Source organism: Eumetopias jubatus, unplaced genomic scaffold, assembly GCF_037043125.1.
Source record: "Eumetopias jubatus isolate StellerSeaLion01/CBP00866 unplaced genomic scaffold, mEumJub1_p1.0 scaffold_8, whole genome shotgun sequence".
In the NCBI taxonomy this organism is placed as follows: Eukaryota; Metazoa; Chordata; class Mammalia; order Carnivora; family Otariidae; genus Eumetopias; species Eumetopias jubatus.
Window position 1 is genome coordinate 14,091,092 of NW_028274814.1, and position 26,319 is coordinate 14,117,410.

The window sequence follows — 26,319 nt, forward strand, 5'->3', positions numbered from 1 at the left end:
CGTTCTGTGTATAACCAAGAGGGTGGAGTAAAGAAACCTTGCTTGCACAGCACATTCCTGCAGAAAATAAGTCGGTCTTTCAGTTGGTGAAATGACTTTTCATTTGGCTGTAATATTCCTCTGGGAGGGCTTTGTGAATTCAATAAAACAAAGCTAAAGAAAAACCTCTTCTGTTTGAGGGAATATATAATTAACCCATAGAAATTAGTGCCATCTAGTATATTACTGAGGAAAAAGGATTAAATACCGGTATGAATAAAAATAGTGTCTGTTATTGTTCTCTCTGGGATAAAATTACAAGGACTGTCAATCATCCTGCTTAAGGGTCTAGTTTGTTATTGGCTGGGTTGGGAACAGTGCTTTCTATCTCCCTATTACATAATGGTCCACAGTTAGATGAATAGTGGGATTTTTTTCACCCCTTTTCTCAGAAGGGTCGGCTGTGAGGTGCTACAGTAACAGAAAAGGCAGTTATGGTTGTTTGGGAATTGTGTTTGATATAGTTAAAATGCTGGTTAGAATAATTTTTATACCTTTTAAAATTCCTTTCTGGATATTGCATATCATTTTGTCACAATACTAGATGCGTGGAGCCGAGCTAGGACACGTGGTTCTGGTCCAAGGTCTACCTTTGACTGCTGTGGTTGTTTTAATTAATTGAAAAACATTGATTGCATTTTCCTGCATTAAGTTCCGAACAAACAAAAAGGAATAAAACCTATTTCCTGCCTTTAAAGGAATCGGTGTAGTTGGAGGATCATCCATGTAAGCATAATGGTAATGTGTATGGACTATTTTGTGGCTTCAGGGAAAGAACCCAAGCCATCCTTGGTGGGGCACGGTGGGGAGTAGCCACCCTGGGGGCTCAGGGGCTCTTTGGGCCTTCAGGCCAGAGGTATAAGTCATAATACCATAAGTCATAGTGCTCAGGTGTGTTCAGAGGAGTCACCGGTCCATGAGGAGGCTCTGAACAGGGAGGCAGGAAATGACCCTGCAAGAATGAGCTCCCTGGATCTCCATGTCTGCCCCTGAAAACAAGGCTGTGCTGACACAAGACTCCTGAAGAACTCGCTCATTTTCTCGAAAACTTTCACATTGCTGCTATAGTGGACGAAAAACTGAACTTTCATTTTCCTTCACCCATCTTGGGTTCATTGGCTGGCGCCCTACAAAATTAGACTGACAAAAGACAGATTAACAGGCGAAGAACAAACACAAGCTGATTAACATGCAGTTACAGTTAAGCTTACAGTCACATTCACCAGACACATGGGAGTACCTAGTGATGAGTAACCAAGGAAAGGTTAGAATTTGGGGGTCTATATGGCTAATTTAGTAGAGGAAGGGGAGGGGGAGAGGGTACTTTTAGAAAAGTACATGACATTTTGGAAAGATCTTTGGGCCCTTAGGAGAATCAATGGGAGATGTGATAGTTTGTGCCAAAGTCTGTCTGAGTGTGGTACCCACTTCTCTCCAAGAGGAGAAGGTGGGTTGGCGTTGCTCGCAGGGACAGGTTTATGGCAGTTGAGTTCTTTTGGGAGGCTTTGCTTTTAGGCAGATGTGGGATTTCAGGAACTCAGATGCCTTCAGCTCAGAAGAATGCTTACACCAAAGTGGTATATTTGGAGGGTGGGACATCCTGATCTCTTTGCTGCTTCTTGGTCAATAACATACTAACCTGCCAGCCCACCTTTGTAGGGTGTTGAGGTCTGAGTATTTAGTGTCTGGAGTTTGACAGCATTTTGAGGCGGATGTTCTAATTCAAGGTTGGTATGACTCATGATTGAGTTATCAGACTCTTCCTTCTGTTTCTCTTTATCAGTTGGGCTTTATCTCTGTGTCTGCCTTGTGCAGGCCTCTCTCTGCCCCTTCTTAATCTGTCCTTCTGAAATTTATCTCTGCATCCATCGCCTCTGGACAAGTGTTCATTTCCGTTTTCTCTGGCCCTTCCCCAGTTCCCACACACTTGGCCAGATTTGTCCGTGACCATCTCAGGTGCACCTGTGACAGGCATGCCTGGTATTTTCAAACATTTGTGTTAGTGTAAAATATACATATATAAGAAGCTGATGTGAACACGGTCTTAAGGTTAAACCACTGTGGATAAAGAATCTCTTCATTTTTCTAATTCCCTGGAAGCAGTGGGGAGGTGTAAACAGATTTACTGTGCGGATAGATTCACTATATTGGGTTCTGTGGTTTCAGCCCGATCCCTCCCTTCAGAGCTCTTGGGACAGCCAGCAGGACCTTTGTCTCCCAGTGCTCTTGTTGATGAATTATTCATGGTGTACTGAAATTCAAGGTGTTAGCTGGATAGGTTCCTTTTTTCTTTTTGAATAATTACTACATACTGTTGATTGATCTTTATCCTTAAGAGAAAAAGCATGACAAAGAGTCTTTTTGGAGGAAGAACCTTTGCTTTTAGTTTATGCAAAATATAGCTGCCTATTTTTTATAGTAAATTTTGACTTTCAGTGAAACCTTGGTTGCCGAAAGAAATTATTTTGTAGATTAACATGTTATTAGTTATTTTTGATAATTTATTCTTCCCAGTGGGTGCTTGTCCAAACATTTTTACGTTTCTTAGAGGTAATGGGCCCGCCTACTTCATGAAAAAACAACAGCTCCTTTACATTTAGCTAGAAACATATTCTTGGAGGGAAGTCTAGGCTGCCAATTTGCGTGCGCCTGTAGATGTGTAGTAGATTCTAAGAAAATCTGAAAATTAAGGCAATTAAAAGTGAGAACTGGCTCTTCTTGGTAACCTTTTTTCAAGCCTCAACTTAAATGACATTTCCTCAAGGAGCCCTGTGCTGGCGCCTTGGTTCCAGGTGCATCCATTTGCCCCCGACCCCCGCACCCTGGGTAACTATGTACATCGCCGTGAACATTCACCCAGCGTCCAAGCTCCGTCTGGCTGGACCTCGGTGGTCTTGTTTACTGCTGTGTCTCAAGCAGCGTCAGCGCTCAGGCTGCTGCCTTCCAGCCACGTGCCCTGATGGTGTGGTGGTGAAATTAAGGAAGATGGCTTAGGTAAAAAGCCTTAGAACAGTGGCTGACCATAGTTAAGTCATCAACCAATAGCAGCTCTTAGCAAAAGTTAATCAATGGGTTGTCTCCATCCGGAGGAAACCAGTAGTTAAGGTTCATTGGATCTTACACCCCCCCCCGCCCCTTCTTTCTTTGCATTTTTTATTTACTCATATTTCTTTCTGTAAATTGTTTATTGCCAAGGACATTAAATAAATAGTATTGAATTTGCTATTTTGACAGTACTTTAGACGAATATATCTCTTTTTAAAGACCTTTTTTTCTTTTAAGTAATCTCTATACTCAGTGTGGGGCTACACCCAACATGGGGCTCCAACTCACAGCCTCGAGATCAAGAGTTGCATGTGCTACTGGCTGAGTCAGCCGGGTGCCCCCAGATGAATATATTTTTATTGTGTGTGTGTGTGTGTGTGTGTGTGTATATACACACACACACACACACACATACATGTATTCTATACACATACATATGTATATATAAAATGTTGTCCCCAACTCTTCTCTAAGAAATTACTAGAAATCCTGGTAGTCATCACTGGGTCTGGTGGATACTCACTAAAGGGAAAGGCAGTCCTGAAACAGTCGCTGCTGGACGGCCTGTATGGTGACCCCGGTCTGATGCTTCCCTCTCTGCTTTCTCTTCCCTGGAGTCCATTGATTTCAGGAACTTTGTGCTCGCTGCAGCTATCACTATACTTACAATCAAGTAGCAGTTAGTTTCCAGTGTCACACTTACATTAGAAGCAAAACAAATCAACTGCTTTGCCTTTTTTTTTCTTTTTTTTTAAATTAGCGGTTAGAATTCTGATACCATCCCTGGTGAGAATTTTTGTTCTCTTTCCACCAGAAGCCTTGCTCTGAACTCGAGCGGAGATAATTCTGTAGCCAGACTTGTCCTTCCTCCTTCCCAGTCTTTCTTTCCTAGCTTTGTTTCCGTTTCAGATGGGTGGGGTTTTATTAATTGATATATACATATCTTTCCTTCCCTCTTTTTTGATCTTCAACCTCTCCTGTTTTCCTCTTTATGCTTTCTCTTTGTATATCAAAAAGATCTCCCCTGGTTGTGGTTGAAAAACATATAGTTAACATTTGTGACACTTAACTGTCAAAGAATTTCGAACTATAAGTTTTGAAGTAAAATGAGGCTTAGATACAGTGTCCTTAGGCTCCAGAGCTCTTGCAAGCTCCATAGAAATGTTAAATGGTCTTTCTCTTTAGTTACTCGCGCTTTCCCTAAACAAATGTAAACTGATAGCTTTCTATGTAGTAACAGTGTATTATTACCTAGCAGCAAAAGAATGGGTATTGAACCCAGGAGTGTTTTATTAAAAAGAAACGTTAAATAGATAATAGAGTTAACAGACGCCGACATGAAGATACATTCCCAAAGTTTGCTATTACATTTCATGTGTTTGTTTTAAAAAAAAATAGCCCAAACTATGTTTTGCGTCAAGCACCAGGCTTCAAGAGAAGTAAAGATTTCTTATATAGTTTCTGTTAGTGTTTTGTTTTTGTCTAATGTCTAGTATTGATGATAGAATAGGTATTGCAAAAGTGATTATTCTCTGCATTGAGACATATGTAACAGCATTTCATTTACATATGGGTCATATAGAATTTTGTGGACTAGTTTAGAAAACCAACTTCTGTTTATAACATTGAATATTGGGGAAAATGTATTCTGAGTTGGAAGCTGCCTCATTTGTACACCAACAAAGGACTTTAACTTGGAACCATATTGAAATGTGATCAGAAGCATCTAGCTCATTTAGCATAATGAAAGGAGAAAAGCATTTTGCCAGTTAGCTAGGAAAGGCCCTAGTTTTGCTTTGAAATCAACCTGTTGTCTTTTAGTTAGTGACAGTCGGTGAATTAAAATTTTAAAAGATGGAGAATCTTAAAATTTTAATGCAGGTGTTTTTAAAATCCAATTAAAAAATATTACTCATAAGTCCAGTGGAAACTTTAGGATTTTCCATGGCTAAGACTCATATCAATCATGAAAGCATGACCTACTACTAAAATATTTTGGGGTTTTTAAAACTGGTATTCAAAGTTGTTGTGTTTTTTTTTCCTAATTCTCTTTTTACAGGTATTAGTCAGTGGGGGAAGCAGTCTGAAAGACACATTTTTTGGTTAGGAAGTACAAGTAAAAGATTCACTTTCCAAGAGAATTTCAATTTTATAACCTCCCACATTAATGTTTCAATGTGTGAAAATGTGTGTCCATGGAATGTAATACAAGAAAGATTTCATTTGTTAAGTGTTAATTGTTTTTATGACCAATAGTTTTATAAATGATCCTTTGTTTGTTGAAGAATGATTAAAACCACATAGATGTGACTTTCCCACTTTAAATTTTTGTATGAAAGCCAATACATTTAAAGCCAAGGAGTTTATAGTGGTATCTTAAGGTATTTGCTACCATAATTGTAATTTGGTATTCTATGAAATAATCATGCAGTATTTCAAGACTAGTATGCTGTATGTGAATACACACATCAAAATTTGCTACTTTTTTCCTATATGAGAAATTAATTTAAGGCTATTATTTAATGGAATGTAGTTGAACACAAGTTACTTTAATTTTCTTGCTACCCGATCAAAATCTTGCTCTTTTAAGCATTATATAAAACCATTAGTAACTCTTAATACAGTAAAAGAAGGTGTTTTACATGATGTGGAAAATATTATTCTTAATCTGCGGAAAGATATCTGTTCTGGTCAATACATTATTATTTTTACAAAGTTACAGCCTATGGGTTAGAAACCTGAGGGCTTTTTTTTTTTCATTTTATTTGCTATAATTATTAATATAGTCAATGTGTTTTGCTTAAAAGTAAGTTTTACTAAAGCAAGTAGTGAGTGGCTTCACCTGCCCTTTTTACTCACGGCCCATAGAATGGCAGCAACTAATGATTTACTTTCTTGCAGAGGTGTGAATGTTGGTTATTCTGATGCTATGCTGGCTTATTACTCTTATCAGTGTAGGACTATTGGGACTATTAAACCTTTTTACAAATGTAATGGAGAAATGTGTTTTGGGGAAGCAGAAGGGTAGGGTTTATCGAATGCAAGTGACTGCTTGAAAAGCTCTGTTTCCGATGGGGTGCCCGGAAACAGTCCAGGCAGTGCTTAAGTAGGAAGCACCGCAGGTGGGGTTTGTGCAGGCTGAAGCAAGCCTTTGTTGATAAGGCAGCAGCAAGATGTTGCAGAATGGCCATGCTCGCCTTTGGCTTTGGGGTTGTCTTCTGAGTAGAACTTTAGAGCTGCTCCTTGGTTCTCCCTAAGTATTTGATTATATCTTTTGCGGTTGATAAATTTTCAAAACAGACTTCCTAAATTAATGCCTTGCTGATGCATGAAAAGCTGTTCTTTGGTAAATTGGGGAAGGAGGCCTTGAAAGGTCCAGGTTTTCTCTTGTGACTTTTGTACATATTGCGCGCCACCCCCCCCACCCCGTTTAGATGGCCAACATAAAAACTGTGGTTGATAATCAGGAAATAATGCAATATACTTTAAAGTCATGGTCTCAACGTTTTGCAGGTGTTTATTTTGAAATTCATGGTGGAAAAGATTTGTATAATATATTTTTCTGTGTTTTCTCATGTAGTATTAATAATTAGATAAAAGTGAAACAAAGGGTAATAAAAGCACGAATCATATCACTGGAATTTTAGGAGAATAATTGAAATGTGTTCAGTGAGTAATTTTCTCCTCAAGATATAGGGGATAAGTCACCCTTTATTGGGTCAAGTTTATTAGAAACCTATCTCAAACACTGTAGAGAGTCTTATATGTTTATAGTCTTTCTGGAGAGCCATCTGGAAATATCTATCGAAGGTAAAAATATATACAGCCTTTAATGCCACAGTCCCACTCCTGATAATCTATCTCATAGAAATAGAAGCACTGGTTAGGAAGGTTATATATACACAAGTGCATTTCTTGCATCCTATTGAATAGTGTCAAAACATTGGAAACCAAATGAATGACCTTCAGTAGTGGCATGGCCAAATAAATTGTGGCACATTCATACTCTGGGATATTAAGTAGCTATTAATACAATAGCTTTGGCTATTACATTGGCTGAGCGGTTTGGGAGTGGCAGAAGTTTAAGGGAATAAAAGTGCAGCGATGAGACGGATATAAGGGCCAGTGTTTATGTAAAAGTATATACATGTATGTATATGTGTCTCCATATGAGTGCCTTGAAATTACACATAAAATATGTATATAAAAATGTTCAAAATATTAAAGGTGGTTATCTTAGTTATTGGTATTATAGTGAAGATTTTTATACTTTTCCTGATTTTTCTCTATTTGAGGTTTTTTTCCCCCCCAAGAACCCCATGTCTATATAATATTAATAAAAATAAAACTTCAGGAAATGGGGAACAGAAGAAAAGTGATTGCTAATATTTGATTTCATGCTTTTAGCATTCTTTTGTAAGCCCCAGACCTTTCGTGCACACATGCTACCTACACACAAATACATATCTTAGTTTACAAATGAAAATCTTGTGGCTCTGGGATAGTAATTTGTATTAATATCATAAAGGTGTTTCTTTTATGTTACATCTTTGACACATTTATTAGTATTAAGTAAAAAGCAAAACATTTCAGAATTGTGGAATTTTTGTTTAAAAACATGTGGACAAACTGAAAGCAAAGGGGAAGATTGACAGATGCAAGCACATGAAAATGAGAACTCTTTATCATCAGTGCTTGCCATGACCAAAATCAAAAGAAAAAGTGGGGGAAAATTGGCAAACACAAAGGCATACTATTTTGTACATACGTGTATGATCAAGAGGAAAACAATAAAACAAAAAAAAAAAACCAGTAGGAGATGATTTTAAAAAATGAACAGGAAACACCACAGATAAAGAAATGTAAACAGCTACAAACATGAAAATGTTCAACTACAGTAGTAATTAGTGTAAATTAAAACAGCAGTTATACATTGCTGATAAGAATGTAATAAGGTCTCTGTGGACAACAAATATGCATACCTCTCACCCAGTAACTCCACTCCTAGGAATTTATCATGACTTCGCTAGAAACATCTTCAAAGAAATGTATATACAGTGGTTTTTATCATGCAGCTTTGTTTATAGTGGCCAGAAATAAGAGGAAAATTAAAAATGCATAACAGTAAGAGGATAGTTAAATTATGGTATGGCTATACAGTTGAGTCATGTTAACAATAATCATTTTGTACCTGTATTTATATGGGAAAAGGGTTAAGAATCAATTTGCAAAATAGTATACATATGTTTGCCATTCTTGCAAAAAATATATTTATAGAGCATTGCATGGGAAAAAGTCTGGAGGAATATATATCAAAACATAGTAATATCTCTGGATGATGGAGTGAGTGATTTTTATTTTCTTCTCTTTGCATTTTTTTTTGTTAGCATTCTGATAAAAACCTCAAACCTTTAATGAAATATGGCGCCTACATACCAACACATTTCTCAGTTTACAAATCTAATATGCAATATGTTCACTTTCTACAATGAACATGTATTATTTTATAATTAGAAAAAAAATGACTTTGCTCATTTGGTATGTTAAAAAAAAAGCGAAACAGAAAACCACATGGAAAATACACACAAAGCATTTCTTCAAAGTGAAAAGGGAAGAGGAACTTCAAAGTAGTGAACATTTATTAAGCACCATTTGTGCCAGCTCTTTGCATGTTTTTTCAGTTAAGTATTCCTTTATTTACTAATTTAGCAAATCGATATTAAACACCTACTATTGTGTTCCAGTCACAAGAAACAGACCTTTTTTGAAAAGGATATAGCTTTAGAAAGGTTTGAGATGACACAGGTTAATTAGAAAGCCAAGGATTTAAATCCAGTGAGAATTGCCAGGATCCTCTCAAGGTACCACTGACACGAAGCTCCAAGAGTTGATCTGCCAGTGGTCACCACATTGTTGGTAGGATGAGGAGAATATACATCCTAATTCCAGGCTGATCCCAGAATTTGGGGGGTTACTGACTGCTTCCCCTTTCTCCTTATTCTGGGCCAACATATTCTGGATGTTGCAGGATTGCACATGGGCTGCACGGCCTGTCCCAGACCCACCTAGATGTACGCCTCTGCTCTAAGCCCAGCCTTACAGATTCCTATTTTGGTCAGGTGGTCAGATTTAATGGGGACAATTTGTATTTAGATGTTCTCACCATTGGCTTTTAGCCATTTCTCCACCTCCCTGTGTCCAGATACACTCTGTTAATGTAATTTCTCCATTTCCTGGCCAGGGCCTGTGCATTTCTAAGCCATTTGAGCGGTCATCAGGCTAAAGGATCCTTTTACATGACTTCACATCTTGTCAAATGAGCTTTTAATCTAACTCAGGAGTGTACTTCCCGCAGATGAACCGCGATGTGCCCTGCATATGAAAGGACAAAGCTGAACACCGAACACAAGAGTCCTTAATTATGTGCAGAATGTTTTCAGTCACATCTCCTGGCATGCTCACCAGTATCAAATCGAGGTTGCCTTCTGGAAACCTCACAGCATAACATTTCAGAAATCCTCTTCAGCGTTCAGCAGAATCTCACTGAAATGGTCGACCCAAACCAGAGGGAAAAACTCTTCTGATCTTACAAAAGGCTGTTGGTTCTTTGAATTATACTTAGGAAAGGGGAGAAGGAAAGGATTTTGGAGTGTGGAAAGACAGAAGAGAGAACTGCTGGACAAATGCAGTCTGATAAGAAAATGCAGATACCTGGATTAAACAATTGTAATCTGTCTTTAAAAATGAAAATGCAGTGGAATAGCAGAGAGGCGAGTATAGGAAAGAAGGAGCGTGCAAAACCCAACATTGAGGGTGGAGACTAGATAGAGAGCTTGTCCTCTCTGCTTCCTGCAGTGTGAGTGGCGGGTCCTTACTTGAGTTGTCCTCTTGTTGTCCTTGCACCCAGCTTTCCAGAGTTGGAATCACAGTAAACTGTCAAAGAGGCCGTTTCTACTGGTGAAGGAGTTTTTATTCTCACAAGCTGGGAGAGCCATTTTGGCCCCTGAATGTCACCGGGTTCTTTCCACATCCCATTCTCTTTACTAATTTCCACCGGTGTTTGCCTATGTTTTTCCTCCTGTGGGTGGTTTTCTCATTTCCAGCCTCTTCTGTCTGGTCCTCGGCCCTAGGATCTGTGTCCGGTATCTGTAACCCCCTGCTCTGAAACACTGAAAATAATATATTCACTTTATTTTTTGTTTTTTAAAAAAGATTTATTTATTTTAGACAGAGCTTGTGTGCATGTGGGGGAAGGGGCAGAGGCTGAGAGAGAGAGAATCCTCATGCAGACTCCCTGCAGAGGACAGAGCTGGATGTGGAGCTGGATCCCAGGATCCTGAGGCCATGACCTGATAGAAATCAAGAGTCGATGGCTTAACCGACTGAGCCACCCAGGCGCCACTGGAAATAATATGTTCACTTATTGATTGATTCACTCAGCATTTATTGGGTACCTACTATGTTTACCAGGTGTCAGGGAAGGGCAAGAACATCAGGCAAGGTTCTTGCCCTGGAAGAGCTTATGGTTTAATTTAAAGGCACACATGCACCTAAACCACACAGTTGGAACAAGGTGGGAAGGTGCTGTAGAACGTGAGTGGCAGTGGGCTGACCGCTTGCAAACCTGAAGGGAGCAGCTGGGAGAGGGAAAGACCCAGAGGCTTGAGGGCTTTCTGTGAGCCTTGAGCTTCTGTCCGATGGTGACGTCATTATCCTGATGGTGGGATTTCCCGTGTCTGGCAGGGAATCCCTTTGCTGTCCAGGCACACTGCTTTGCTCTCGCATTTGTAGGAAATGCTACCCCTGTAGTCTGCTCCCTCTTTCCTTTGGAACTCAGTTTAAAATGGCCCCCTTCTTGAAGCCTTCTTGACTGGCCCCACCTTGGGGACAGGGCCTTGTGGCCTGATTTCAGGACGCGTGATGTTTCCTGTCTTTGTTCTCATTAAAAGCATTCATACATTTCAGTATAGCTTAATAGACACAGGTCTGAACTAAAACTAAGATGAGGGGCACCAGACTGGCTCAATCATTAGAGCATGCAACTCCTGATCTTAGGTCGGGGGTTCAAGCCCCATGTTGGGCATGGAGCCTACTGTATTTTTATTTTATTTTTTAAAGATTTATTTTTTTGAGGGGGGAGAGAGGGAGTGCATGAGAGGGGTGACGGACAGAGGGAGAAGAGAGAGGGGAAGCCGACTTCCCGCTGAGCACAGCGCAGGAAGCAGCTGGATCTCGTGAGACCCTGAGGTCACTACCTGAGCCAAAACCAACTGAGCCACCCAGGTGCTCCTTAAAAAACAAAACGAAACAAAACAAAACAAAACAAAACAGCAAAACAGGTGAATTGGAGGATAAATATGTATCTTTCATAGGAAAGCTCCATCTGATTAATTTCAGTTGCTTGCAGATAAATAATTTTGTAATGTTGTGGTTTGCAACTGTAAGGATAAAAAAAAACGGTCTAAGTTAAAACACTCAAGTCTTTAATGGTGTAGACTGGGGTGGTGTTCAGGTTCCAGGACATATTTTTCTCTTTATTTATATTTTTTACAATTTTTTGCCCCCCCTTTACATTTTTTCCTTTAAAAACATCTTGCAAAATTCTTGGGTTATAGAGGCTCTCTAGTGTATTTAAGTATTGGTTGTTGTCAGGAGATGGCAGATGTACAGATTATTAAAGTGAAATGTAAAGAATTGCCTCATTTGAAATTGAGATTAAGAATCTTAGAAATTATTAGCAAGATGAATCAATTTCTAGTTCTCCTTATCTTTTAGGAACAGGTCCTTTGTGTAAAATGAGATAGGCATGAACTTGGTATGTGTTTAATGGGATCCTGTGAGTCATAAAGTACATAGATCACCTGGATTCTTTTCTCTTGTCTGCCTTCCTACTTGCCTTTTAAAAGAAAGAGAATTCAGTGTTCAGATAAAAATGTGTTAAACTCTGATCATGTGCCCAGCATTGTAGCAAGCAGTAAGTGCTGGGGATATAGGGATAAGTTAGGATGGCGTTCATGCCTCAAGGAACTCATGTCCAGCGAAGCAGAAAGTCATGGAAACAATCATCAAAGCTTGTGTGGTGCGTGAAGGACACAATGTCTGTACTTTGCATCTGGGAGGGACAGAGTTCTGCTGTGGGTGGGGGTGTGTGGGCGGGTAGGGAAAGCTTCCTAAGACTTGTGACATTAAGCCACACTAAAGATAACCAAACTCTACCACAGTCTTATCACCCCGAAGACGGCCTCTAAAAGAGATCCCCAATAGAGCCATCCTTTATGGCTATTAAACGAAGGTCTCTTGTCCAGCTGGTCCTCATGGTAATTGAATCATTTCTAACAGGTATTATGAGTATATTGAACACTGTATGCTTAGGAATAGAAAAAGACAATCCCTGAAGCCCGATTAAAGCTGTATTTTTCAAATCAGCTTCAGCCGTTAGAACCAGAAGGCGCCAGGACCCACACAATCTAACCAGCTCCTGAGCTGAAGCCACAGGACGGTAGTTTGGCCAGCAGGCCGACTGCAGATCTCCTGGCTTCCAGTTGGTGCACAATCCACAGTGCTGAGCGGCCCCAGGCAACTTGTAGGGGCCTGGAAATCTGCTAAGAGGCATTATGGAGCTCTTCCCAGGAGGACAGGAAAAGCTATGGATTTTGTTGTGGGATAAACTATAATCTGGTGGGGGTGATTCAACTTTTCTGAACTCAGTTTTCTCTTCTTTAAAATGGGTATAAAAAATTCATATCAAATGGACTTGTTCTGCAGACTTTATGAGATAATATATGTAAAATGCCTGGGATATTACAGGGTTTAGGGTAGCAGCTTAGAGTTAATTAAAAAGAAGGACATCCTCATTCTCATTCCTGTGGGATCTTTTGCCATATATCAACTGTATAATCCCAGTGGGTTGATGAGATAGAGGAGATTTGGTAAAAATCTAGTCAAAGAAGCTTCTTGTTTAAGTTTTGTTGTTGTTTTTAAACAGGTATGGAATTTCTTCTACTTGTGGTTCTTGAATTTGTGTTATTTTCCACTGTGTCACTATAGTTTGACCTTTCAGTAGTTTAAACCAATTATCCTTCCTACTTTTCTTTTTATCGTATTTGTGTCACTTTAACATGTATTTTTTTTAAAGTTCTCAGATTCCTATATATATATATATATATATATATATATATGTATGTATATGAAACATTAATGTACCGTGGTCCATTTCTCCACCAGTGCATTTGGTTCAAGCGTTAAAGTTAGTATTATGTTGCAAAGTGTTGCAATTCTTTCGAGGAATAAATCTCATCTGTTGCAGTTTATGTCACATTCAACACTCTTGAGTTTTTTTGTTTTGTTTTGTTTTGTTTTTTGTTTTTTAATAACTTACATTTTCTAATTGGCAATATTTCTCTAAAATGATTTATATTGTGGCATGACATTTTGCTTCCCCCTAAAGTAGAGCAAACCCTTGAAAGTCTAATTTTGAAAAGATCAACAAAAGAAGTGTATGGAAAACCATTTCCCTCTGTGGTGAGGAAAGCATTTTTGCATTTTATTCATTGCCGATTCCTTAGAAAAGAATTACACTTTTCTTTTCCTGATTTCTGACACCACATATTTCTGTATGTGGTCCGTAGTGGTGACCTCACTAGGGTTGTAGCCCCAAAAAACTAGGTAGGTCTCATTAGTAAGTCCATACTGGATTTGAAATTTCACATGATTGCACCCATTTTAAAAGTCACATTACTAACAATATTCCCACTTATTCTCTCTCATCCCATGCCTGGGCTTTAAGCTTTTCAGATGGACAGGCCAGTTATGCTAACCTGCCTTTCAAAGAGTCACATGTGATAGAGAACACATTCCCCAAATTCAGGCTGTGTCATCAGGTCTTTTTGTTTTCTTTGGTGGGCACATTCTTTTAGATGACACTTATGTGAAGAACAAGAGCAAGGATGATTCCGTTCTAGAGACCTGCTGTGCAACATTGTACCCGTATTAACAATACCATGTTGTACATTTAAAAATGTGTTGTGGGTAGCTATCATGTTAAGTAGTTCATACCACAATTTTAAAAAGAAAAAGAACAAAGACCCTTTTAACATTTACCACTGTGGAATCTAAATTCGTTTTAGGTTTGCTTTTTGGAGTTTGTTTTTATTTTTTGCTTTTTGGGGGGGACCAAAATAGTCTTTCATTCAACCACACAAGTCCTTTCCTTTGTTTTGGAGTGTGGAGATTAAAGCCATCCTCTTGGAGATCCTTCAGGTGAAGAGAAAAATCTGAAATTGCTCTTGGAGGAGTTGCTACAAACCCACACAAGGAAAAAATAAAACTTACGTTCCTTGAAAAGGCAAATATTAAGTCTCCTTGAAATTTGGAGGTATTGACAGAAGACTGGCTCTTTGTTCATAAGAATCACTCATTTCCCTAAGTGATTTGGGATTATTCCCAGCAATTCTACTTGGCTGTTGAAGGGATATTCAGAGGGCAGGAAGCACTGCTTTGCCAACAGCCTTGTCTCCACCAATAAATAGGCTGTGATGGGGCTGATGCTTATGAGAGTGTCTTATTCCATTTGTGGACCTAACTTCAAGCAACAAACATGTTTGACGTGTCCATCACAAGCTTAGGTGTTGGGACAGATACAAAGCAAAAGAAACCATGGCCCTGGACCCAAGATGTACGTTAATCATTGAACACTGTTCTTGGTACAATTGGGAACCAGAGGATACTTAATCAGGCTCAGGGAGTTTAAAATCTAATTGGCAAATCATTCAGGGCCCTATTTTTTAGATTGATTTTTCAAGTGACAGAAAATAAACTCGGGCTGGGTTAATCAAGAATGGAACTTACTGACCCATGTATCCAAAAATTCAGACATAGTTTGGGCTAGAGACTCACAGATAAGTTTACCACTACCTGGTTCTTTCTATTTATCTTGGCTCTACCATATGGCAGCAAGATGGCCCCACTGCCCCAGCTCTACTTTCATCATTGAGTCCAGCAGGAAAATGTCTCTTCCCCTAATGGTTTGAATAAAAGTCTTGGACCATATTGGGTCATGCGTTTGTTCCTAAAGCAATGGAAAGTGATTATTTCTTAAGAAAGGCACAGTTGGGGCGCCTGGGTGGCTCAGTTGGTTGGGCGACTGCCTTCGGCTCAGGTCATGATCCTGGAGTCCTGGGATCGAGTCCCGCATCGGGCTCCCCGCTCAGCGGGGAGTCTGCTTCTCCCTCTGGCCCTCTTCCCTCTCGTGCTCTCTGTCTCTCATTCTCTCTCTCTCAAATAAAATCTTAAAAAAAAAAAAAAAAAGAAAGGCACAGTTGACATGTTCCATGTCTGGAGCTGGGCTCAGAATCAGAGAGGGGCTGGTTTCCCAGGTAGGAACACAGGACACTGTTACCAGAAGGAGCTGAATAGAAGCCAAGCAGCAAGAGCAACGGGTGTGTCCATTACAGGAAGACAGGACCAATCCAAGAGAAAAAAAAAATCTCCATTAAATGATTGGTGATTATATAATTATTTCATTGAATGAGCCGTTGGAGTCGAGAGGACCTAAGTGAGGGCTGGAGTGGCTGGGGCATTAAAGCTTCATAGAGCGGATGGTTGTGAACTTGGCCCTTCAGGATGAGTACGATTCTTGGTTTGATTCTCCCAAGATGCTAATGAGGCTGATGGCAGTGATGCTAATGTTGTCCGAATTGATGGTGTCCATTCCTTTGTTAGTCTCTCATGGAAGAAGGATCCAACAACACATAAAAGATGTAGCCCTTAACCTGATACGGGAATCAAAAAATTAAACTTTGTACCTGAACCAATCATGGAGGTAATGAAACACTGAGGAGTGGTTCAAAAACATTAAAAAAAAAAAAGACGAATCACAGTAGAGACACGTTAGAGTATTTTCTAGCCATGTAATCATGTTTGCAGTTCAATAGTTATTGAGCGCCTCCTCGTGAAAATATTTTGAAGAATTCTTAAATGAGAAAAACTAGGCTGCAGTATGGTTTACTGTATGAGCTCAGTCATCTGCAAACTACTTGGAACCTAAAAGCCTAGAAAGAAATACATCAAAATGATAACGTGGTTGCCTCTGTTCTCTAGGCTTACCTTTATTTTCAAAACAAATAAAAAAGACCACACAGCTGTGCACCGGCTCAATCAAGAGACAGCGTTTGAAACATGAGGCATCAGACTTCTGCAGAGGCAGAACACAAGTTACCACAGTTCCGAGAGTCAGAAGAGGCGGACAGTGGGGTCAGCCCTTCCAACGACTACAGCCCAGAAGACACCGCCCATGTCTATAGGCACAGGAATAGTGATAACAGAACTTTGTACCGCCTGCACCCTTCCAGTCTAATTCCAGTGCTAAATTTGTTTCAGGTGTGCAATATAGTGATTCACTTCCAAATATTATTCTGTGCTCATCAAGAGAAGTGTACCCTTAATCCCATTCACCTGTTTCACCCATTCCCTCCTACCCCCCACCTCCCTTCTGGCAACCATCCGTTTGTTCTCTATAGTTAAGAGTCTGTTCTTCGGTTTGTCTCTTTTTCTCCTTTGCTTGTTTGTTTTGCTTCTTAAATTCCACATATGAGTAAAATCATATGGTATTTGTCTTTCTCTGACTGGCTTATTTCACTTTGCATATTACTCTCTAGCTCCATCCATGCCATTGCAAAGGGCAAGATTTCATTCTTTTTCATAACCAAATAATATTCCATTGTGTGTGTGTGTGTGTGTGTATACACACACACACACACACACACACATATATACACACATCATGTCTTCTTTATCCATTCATCTATTGGTAGATACTTAGGTAGCTTCCTTAACTTGGCTATTACAAATAATGCTGCAACAAACAGAGGGTGCACATATCCCTTCAAATTAATGTTTTCATATTCTTTGGGTAAATATCCAGTAGTGCTGCCCATTGGTTTAAAAACTTATCTTTCCTTAAACATCTACGGAACCCTCCCTCCTTGGTGTTAGGCCAAATTGTATTTTTCCATTACTCCAGGACCTCCATCAGCCTGTCCTATGAGCACCCCATCTCCCGCCACCTCCTGTGAGGTACTATTTCCTTGGTCCATGAATTTCTTTCTCCTGCATTTCCTTGGGCAGAGCTCCAGGCCTACACTTGCCATTGTCTTCCTCTTTGCCTTTAACTTGAAATTTCACAGGCAAACCTTTCATAGTTTTCAAAGGACTCTACATGTCTCATTTGATACCTTGTGCTGTACCCGAATGGTATTAAAATCCCTGTTTCAAAGTGTGACAAGAGGCTCGGAGGGTTTAACCTGCCTGGAATTACATAACCAGGTCTCGTGGCTCCAGATCAGGACCCTCCTTATGGTGCCTCTTGCTGCAAACTTTTAGGAGTGTTGACCCTCCCCAGCAGTAGGACCAGACCCTCTGTTGGGAATTACATGGTTGACCATCCTTGCATCTCTTTAAAACTTACCTTTCTTTGAAGACTCTGCGTCTCAGAGACAACTAAACTAGTACTGTTCCATCTAGTTAACGACCTACCCTCCCACCACCTTTAGATTCTGAAATCACTAGCCCATGTCTGGAACGCCTTTCTCAGGTCGGGTTGTTAATGGGATCCTCCGGTTTGTAATTTTTCATCCTTCGGTTTGAATCACTTGTCCACTGTTAAATATCTCTGTGTCTACCCACCCCCCTCCCATACACTGTAAGTTTGGGGAAAGTAAGAACTGTGTTTCCATTTTCTTAGTAGTTGATTTTTCTCCTAGGAGAAGTTCAATAAGTGCTGAGTGACCACCCGACCGACTGACCTTGAGGAAATAAAATAATTCATCCTTCAGGACCGTTTTCATAGCATTTCTGGAAATAATCATGATATTAAATTTTCCTGAAAAATTTACTGAAACATCTGTTTTCCAAAATGAAATTGGAAATCTGAATGGCCTTGGGCATCTGTACCCAGCAGAAAGTCATTTACCATCCGGAATCCCTCACTGGGGTTTCCTTTCTTCTGCCTTATTAAACCCATGCCCTGTAGCAAGCAGACACGTTGCTGCGCTCACCCAGAACCCACCCTTTACAAAATCTGTGGTCACTGCAGAGGGTACAGCTGTTTCGTTTTGGCATTACTACTGACCTACAGATTGTCCGTTATTCAGATTGCAGACCTTTACCAGAGCCTCCACTAACTTCCAGGGTGTCGGATTGATAGAGCAAATAAGGAAGTCTCAGCATGATTCTTCAAGCCCACAGAGGAGGTGTCCACTGTGCTGTGCAGATTTACCCCCAGCAGCTCTTTAACCACCAGGTTCTAAGCAGCTTATGGGCAGGAACTGTCTTCCTCTTCTGTTTGTCTCACGGCCAGTACGCCGTGTGTGTCTGCTCAGTCAAGGCGGTAAGAGACAGATGAAAATGGGTGGATGGAACCTGTTAACCTGCCCAAGCTCTACAGTTCACTTCCCCAGTGAAACTGGCCTGTGCAGAGGAGACAAAAAGAATTGGAAGTTTGAGAGTGAATTTTTTCATCAGCATGGCTCAAGAGTCTCAGGGGATCCCTCAATATGCCAGGGTGGGGAGAACAGGGTAGGAAGTAGCTCTGCTTTGCAGAACATAATCTGCCTGCCTGCATTTCCTTTTCTCCCACCCCCCCCTCCCCCATATCTGAGGCAAGAGGGGAGGCCTTTCCTCCTTTTCCATTCATTCTTCCTTATCTGTTCTTTACAATTGTATTTTCCTTCACAGAGCTGTCCTTGGAGTGGCCCTGAACTTAACTGACTGGTTCCTACCCTCAGGGATGGTCCTTTCTCATAAACATTTCAAAGACCCTCAGTATTGATGTAGAACAAGGAGTAGCATTTTTAATCGAGAATTATTTGTATGTTGTTTGTGGAACAAATACCAATTTCCATTCTCTGTGTTGCATATACTAAGTACAACTGAGTTATAAGACTGAATTTATCACACAGTGGAAGACTTCTTTAGTTTTTAGTTTAATGCATGTTTGATGATCTCAAAAGCAAATGTAACCTTCAACTCAAAATAATATGCTTGATGACTTTCACCATAGATATTTAAGCTGATTTGAATTCTTTCTTACATAAAATATAACCACAGTGTTGATAACTCTGAAGACATTGCTTTGCAAAAGGAATCACCCCACAAAATATCCCAGTTCAGTGGTCTGTAAGACTAAAGTGCATGGTTAAAAATGGTCATGTGTGTAGTTTAGAAACTTGTTTATGAATATTAAGTGGTCACTCAACCCGTATGGAGCACTGTCTGAGTCAGGGTTCAATTACAGAACACAGAAGCTCCTGAAGCTGGTACAGATAATAAGGAATTAAATGTATTAGTGGGTGTTCATAGTGACTCAAAGCGTCTTTCCGGAATGCTGAAGAGGCAGCGTTAGGTTGAGCTGGAGGGTAGGACTGATTTTACCTCTTGGTGGCTACTGGCAAGGAAGTTTGAGAAATGTAATTTTTATTTTATTTTATTTTAATTTATTTTAATTCGTTCATTCATGAATACGGAATGCTTCACGAATTTGCGTGTCATCCTTGTGCGGGGGGCCATGCTAATCTCTGTATGAGAAACGTGATCTTTCGCCTCCAACCTCACCAGTACAGGACCCCACAGAAGGGAGGCGCAGACGGGGAATGGGTGCTCGCCAGGGCACGTGCTTTGTTGTGCCTTTACAGGCCCCCCGGGGTGACTGCTCTCGTGGCCTGTTGGCGGGGGAGCGGCACTAAAGCCATGGCACAGGTAGCCATGCCGTCCATCGTGATGAGCCTGGAAAGGACAGGTACACGATGCGTAGAGGCCAACAACAAGGGGACTTAATCCAAACTGGAGATGGGGGTGGGTGCTAGAAAGGCCTGTCAGGAAAAAGCATTTACGCCGAGGGCAGAGGTGAGTTTGCCGGGGCAGCAGGAAGTGGAGTGGGAAAGAGAACCCCAGGTGGAGGAAGTCTGAGTGAGGCCTGAAGCTCATTGGAACAAGGAGAGAAGGCGGGTGTGAGCGAGCGAGAGGTGAGTTGGGTAGGGTCTGGTCCGGCAGGGCTGTGAAGTAAAGGATTTTTTTTCCTAAAAGCGATCAGAAGCAATCCTTTGAGTATGAGAGTGATTAGTGGGTGAGTGTTTTCACACCATCCCAGCAGCCACAGTTGGGAGAGTGGCTTGGAGGAAGGAAGGAGAGAAAGCCAGGAGACCAGTTAAGAGCCAGTGTGGGAGACAGGGTGGGGGGTTGGGGGAACCCGCATGCCCACGCACATGGTACCAGCGGCCCTGGAGAGAAACCAGAGACCTGCACGCAGATCTAGGATGTAGACTGTCCAGGACCTAGGGAGTGATTGGGTGTGGGGAGTGAGAGAAAGAATAAAATTCCCAGGTTTCAGGCATAATTAACTGGGCAGTGAGTGCTTCTGAGCCATCTACGTGGAGATGTCAAGAAAGCCACAGGGAACAGAGGTTTGGAGCTCAGAGGGAAGGCGTGAGTTGGGCTGTGGAACCCTGTGATGTGGGGGAAGACGTGGCGTGAGAGGGCCCGAGCCCTCCACCATGGACATGTAGATGTGTCTAGAGCAGGAGAAGCCAGGAGAGGGTAGAAAAACAAATTCAAGTAAAATCCGTGTATTTCCCCAAAAGAGGAAACTCACCATCAGGTTCAAAGGGGAATATTTTTATTTTCGAAAATAGACCACTTCTAAAAACTGTAGAGATTGGTTCATGTGTCTAGTTCTGCTAATAGCTAGACCATGCCTGGAAAAGTTTATTTAAAATAAAGAATGAATTTATTACTGTTATATTAACTGACATACCATGACATACCATGAGTGATACCTACATGAGAAACTGGACTTTTGGACCAGAAATCCAGATTATTAACAAAATCTAACTAAAATATGACCTCACATTTATCTAGTGATGGACAGGCCACTCCAAAATATGCCACTTTTGCATCTGATTTTGCATCAAAATTACTTAAGAGACAGCCCCTGCAAGAAGGACACTCTGCCCCTCTGAAAGCAGAAAATGAATTCTCCATGGGAAGGGTATCCTTCCCATACCTGGAGGGTAAAAGGAGAAGGCATCCTTATGGCCAGAGATGGGGAATTCAGGGCTGAGAAGGCTGTATAAACAAATCCTGTTACTTCTTCATTAATTCGTTATCCCAAGACCAAGACCCTTTGCCAAATCTTCACAAATAATTCTCTGTCTAAAAGGTGTAAAAGCTGCCTGCTTTGATCCCTCCTTTGAGTCTCATATTTCTGTGAGCTCCCATATGTACAAAATTACATTTTTTCCCCTCCTGTTAATCTGTCTCATGTCAATTTAATTATTAGGCCAGCCAAAGAACCTAGAGGGGAAGAGGGGAAAGCTTTCCTCCCCTACAGTGGTGCATCGATATTGCACGGTGAGGTGCGCAGGGCACAGGTTCCAATGTCTGTTGTAGTCGGGGGAACTGAGGCTAAAAAAGAGTAGGTGACCCGGCAGCAGAACAGTTCCATCCACGAGCAAATCCCTCCGATGGCTCTTCAGATCATTCGTCACCTGAGAAGTCCCCGAGGGAGTGGGGAATAGGGCAGGCCACTTTGGATGGGGGGAAAGTTTGGGGCCAGTGTGATAGCATGCTAGTTGACAAATGTTTATTAAGCCAAATCCCATGGATGGATCCTGGGGTGAAAAATGAGCCTCTGTCCCCACAGAGTTTATAGACAAATGAGGCTGGGGGATGAAAAGGAACAGATAACAAATAACCAGGCTGCGGGCACCCCTGCTGGGCTGTGGCAGATGCAGGGGACCTTGTATGATCAGGTGGGAGAGGAGGGCGTTATGAATGGTGGTAGCATTAAGGAAAGAGAAAAGACCTAAGGCTGGTGGTGATTTGCTGGAGAAATCAGTCTACTTCAGCGTGTTTGTCTAGGGCCAGTCTTCCTTCCTGCACTGTGTTAGTGGCCAAGGGGTCTGCGGTGGTCACGTTTTGTTCCTCCTACCTGGTTAATTTGTTCTGTTGTGTAGCGGTGGACCTGTCCCTGGCGTGACGCTCGGGTACACGTTCATACCCTGGAGGTGAGCAGGTCAGTGTGCTTAGGTTAAGCCTTGGCCCCCACGTACATTCTTTATGTCCCATTCCCACGCTTTCAAGATTGCGTGCTGCATCACCTTCCAGCCATGTTATCAACTCCGGGAGGACAAGGGGCGGGTTTCCTTCTAATGCAGGGGCCAGGCACAGTGCCCCGTACCAGACGCGACACGGTACTCGGGTAGAAAAGAAATGTCAGTTGGGTGAGTGTTTTGGCTCAGGGTGTGCTCTTAACATTCAACAGGGACTCCTGTCACTCTGCCCTTCTTATGTGGATGATAATTTATTTGATAGCCAATTTAATGTTTTAGAAATGGGAACTTCATAACTTCTTTTTTTTTTTAATAAAACAATTATAGCCCAAGGAGGAAGAAACTTAAGAGACATTATTATAGACCCATCTGATAGTGAGATACGGGAAAATGTTAAATTATTCATAAGTTGCTTGATAGCTGGTGAATAAATGCATGATGGGACGTTTAAAATTTGGCAACGCCTTCCAGAGACTCCATTAAACAAATGCATGCCCCATCGTACATCTGCAAGAATTTCTGGAGAAATTCTTTTTCTGAAAAATTGAGTGACATATAGCTAAACTCCAATTAGAACTATAAATGGAAATATATTGCAATGCCTAGAACAAGTGACTTATTTTTATAGGGGCCTTCTGACTTGTAACAATGAGATTCTGAGGGAAGTTAGATGATAATTTTTCACGGCCAGATATTGGTCTCCAGAATGTGCTTACTGCTCCCAAGCAAATGTCTTTGGGCTATGTTCTGAGGATCACAAACATCTCTGTGCTTTTCAGTTTCAGGAATGTGTATAGTCTCCAGTCTTTATTGGGCAGATCGATCCCCCAAAGACATTGTGGTCTGGCAAAGCCACTTCTTGCTCGTTAGGCTTGGGATATGTTTTAAATAGTTACATTCAGTTATATTTGTTGCCTTGAAGCGTGTGAAGAAAACACTCTTGTTTGAGACCACAAGAGCAAGGGGATTTTTTTCTTTTTTTAATATTTGATTGCGGTAAATCAGTTTCCTGTTCTTCCTGGAGATAAGCTACATAAAAAAAAAAGTGTTTCAGGGTCCCCTCTTAGAAGAGTCAGGGATGTTGGAAATTACAGGACAGAGTCAAATATTAATGATTGTTTTTCAGTCTGAGGGAGAATACTTAGAAGAGGCAGAAAGCTCATTGTCTGGAACAAGTGGTTCAAGATTTTCAAAGACATTCATAAAAATTTGAATAAGTGGAATAATGAAAAGAAGCTGTTCCAGGGAAGAAATTTCCTTGACATTACTTTTCCTCTTCTTTGATACAGTAATAACCCGAGGGCCAAGGGAATGCCGGCTAACCGAGCATTAACAGAATGTGTTACGCAGCTTTGTCCCTCATTTTAAAGGAGTGCTAGTTTTTTTTTGTCTGAATATTTTCTATACATAATAACTCATTTAGTACCTTTTTTTTTTAATTTAGTGTATTTTAAGATACAACCTTGCAGAAAGAAAGAGAAAACTAGACATATAAACACACTGAATGATCTGTTAAATGTCGTCCGGGAGAGGCCCAGAGACTAGAAGGAAGATCAGTCAGGCCTGGAATAACCCAAATAACCCAGGCGGGCCTGGAGGAGGGAAGAGACCCCATCTGAACAGCCTTGCGGGATGGGCCGACGTCCGACAGGACTCAGGAGGGTTTTTCGATAAGGGAGGCTCACAGTGAGGAAAGGTAGGGCTTGAGGTGTTCTCCTCGATATTTTATGTTTATCTTCTAAATGCTTTTCTTGAAACATAGTTCTCTCTTTTCACGCATTGTTTTTGTTTTGTTGTTCTCAGCCCTCTGCTTCCAGGCTGAGGCCGAATTCTCCCGCCACTCACTGGAGATTTTACTGCATGGAATCCCAGAGGGTCACTTTGCATCTACTTGTTGTCAGTAGCATATTTTCATTGGGTCGCTTACTGTGGCTTCATTTGCCAGCTTCCTCAGTGGCCCCAATGTGCACAAAGTCTCCAGTCTTGTCCTCTGCAACCTCTCAGGGGCAGTTCCTGTTTCTTGGAGCAAAGATGACACGACTGGTTGTGGGGAGAGGCGTTCCCGGCCAAACATCGCACCGGCCACTTGTTTCCTCCCGTTCAGTTGAAGGCACACGGTTGAAGGGATTATTGTCAGTTTTTGGTATGTTGGTATCTTTCTCATTGTGTGGACAAGTTGGGTCTCAGGTGGGGTTGGAGGTGGGGCACTGCCACCACCGAATCCCAGGAGCGTGTGTTCATCTCCAGCTCATGCATCCTGGTGCTTCTTACATTTTCTTATCTGTGTATCTGCGTCTCCCTCCATCCCAGAATCCTTTCACAAAATAATGACACATCTACTAGAAGACAAAGCAGGAACAACACGCATGCGCACGGGAGCGCGCGCGCACGCGCACACACGCACGCGCACACACACACACACACACACACCACACAGTATTTAGATACCGAATTATCTGGAAAGACTTAGAAGGTGATTTTCCTTCTCTGTGGCATGCTACTGAATGGCATGTGGGCAAACACGCACCCTCTTAATAGGCTTCTTACAGCTCAGGAACAATGACAGGAGTAATGATAATAGGAGTTACGAGGTCTCATTTTTCCTATTCTGCTTTTGCCTGAGAGCATTAAAGCGTCTTTCAGAAAGTGGGTTTCAATCCTTGTGTGAAAAAACTTTGTAGTGTAAGTAAACAATATTGTTTATTTTAGGGAGAGAAAACATCTGTGGGTCAGCTGAGTTGATAGGCTAGTCAGCTTTCATCCTGTTTTTCTTTCCTTCCTTCCTTTTTCTTTCTTTCTTTCTTTCTTTCTTTCTTTCTTTCTTTCTTTCTTTCTTTCTTTCTTTCTTTCTTTTTTCTTTCTTTCTTTCTCTCTCTCTCTTTCTTTTCTTTTCTTTTCTTTCTTTCTTTCTTCCTGCTGATCCTCTTCTGTAAGAAGAGTAGGAGCTCTTCTCATTCTAGGTACATAGAAGGCAGTAATTAGAGAAAAGAATGTATCAGCCGACTTACCTCGAGAATGATCTAACTAGATAATCTTCGACTTTCTTGACTAAGTGTGTTTAACATTTTACTTAAGTGCTAACTCGCATCTGCAGGTGGGAATGAAGAGAACATGCTTCTTCCTCCCTGGAGATTCTAGGAGCCCCACTGTGGCTACTGACCCCGGCTTAGGTTCAAAAAGAGAAGAAACAGTGCCCCTCCTAAATTAGAAATTCAGTGTGTATCGTGTAGCTTTTACTCTCTGATAAACAGATGGCATTCCAAACAATTACTCTCAACAGAAGTAAGGGTGGTCTTGATTTGTTGCCATCCAAATGGATCTGCGTCCTGTCTCTCAGAGCCCAAGACCCTTTGTAAGAAAAGTAGGTGTACTTAAACCCCCCATCTATGAGATGACTACAAGATACCTAGAAGCAAAACTGAAGCAAAATGCGAGTTGTTAACACTCATTTGAGTTGTTTTGTGGGAGGTGGAAGAATAAAAACTCAGTGTCAGGCTATCTGAATTATTTTCAGAGTAAGAATAGTCAAAAATCCAAGAAAATTTTATTCTTCCCTCTCCTTGGCTCTTTCTACAGCTGCATTTGGGGACAAGTACATCACATCTCCAGAAGTGGGTCCTTCTTGACTAAAGAGCCAGCCTGCAGAAAACAGTAGTTTTTTCTTTCTTATACCTACCAGAAAATTGGCCATCAAAGGTAGTTCTATTTGTTGATGTGTTGTGCACTGCCAGGATTATTGGTTTTCCCAGGGAAGCTGATCATGAGGAGTGTTTTACTTGGGTTAATTATGTTATTAAGTATTATACCCCATTCCAGGTGAGCAGAAAGAGGCTCTTTGTCTTCAGGACACTAAGGTGCCTTCTGGGGCCAAACCCTACAGCGTGGTGGGAGCCAGGGCTCCGGACGCTGCCAGGACCTCTCTGTTTCTCATCTGTGCTGCTGTCAGCACCTCTCCCTCCTTGTGGCCAAGTCGGGAGGATCTGACTGCCTCGCTTCTTTATACCTCGCCACTGAGCCATGTGGAGAGGCCAGCGTGAAGGCCCCAAGTCCAGCCCTGGAAAGAAGACTCTGCCCGTGCTTAGGGCTGCGGTCGGCAGTTATGGTGAGGAGTAGGGTCCTCTGATGGCCAGAG

At 41.3% G+C, this 26,319-nt stretch overlaps 1 protein-coding gene and 1 pseudogene across 4 annotated transcripts in view; one reads left to right on the top strand and one right to left on the bottom strand.

Annotated features, from left to right (window-relative positions):
• The window catches only part of PIP4K2A (phosphatidylinositol-5-phosphate 4-kinase type 2 alpha), a 173,134-nt gene that overhangs the window by 43,056 nt on the left and 103,759 nt on the right, over positions 1-26,319 (top strand). The gene's annotated exons all lie outside the window — the stretch shown is intronic.
• LOC148163663 (U6 spliceosomal RNA) lies at positions 19,595-19,663 on the bottom strand (annotated as a pseudogene).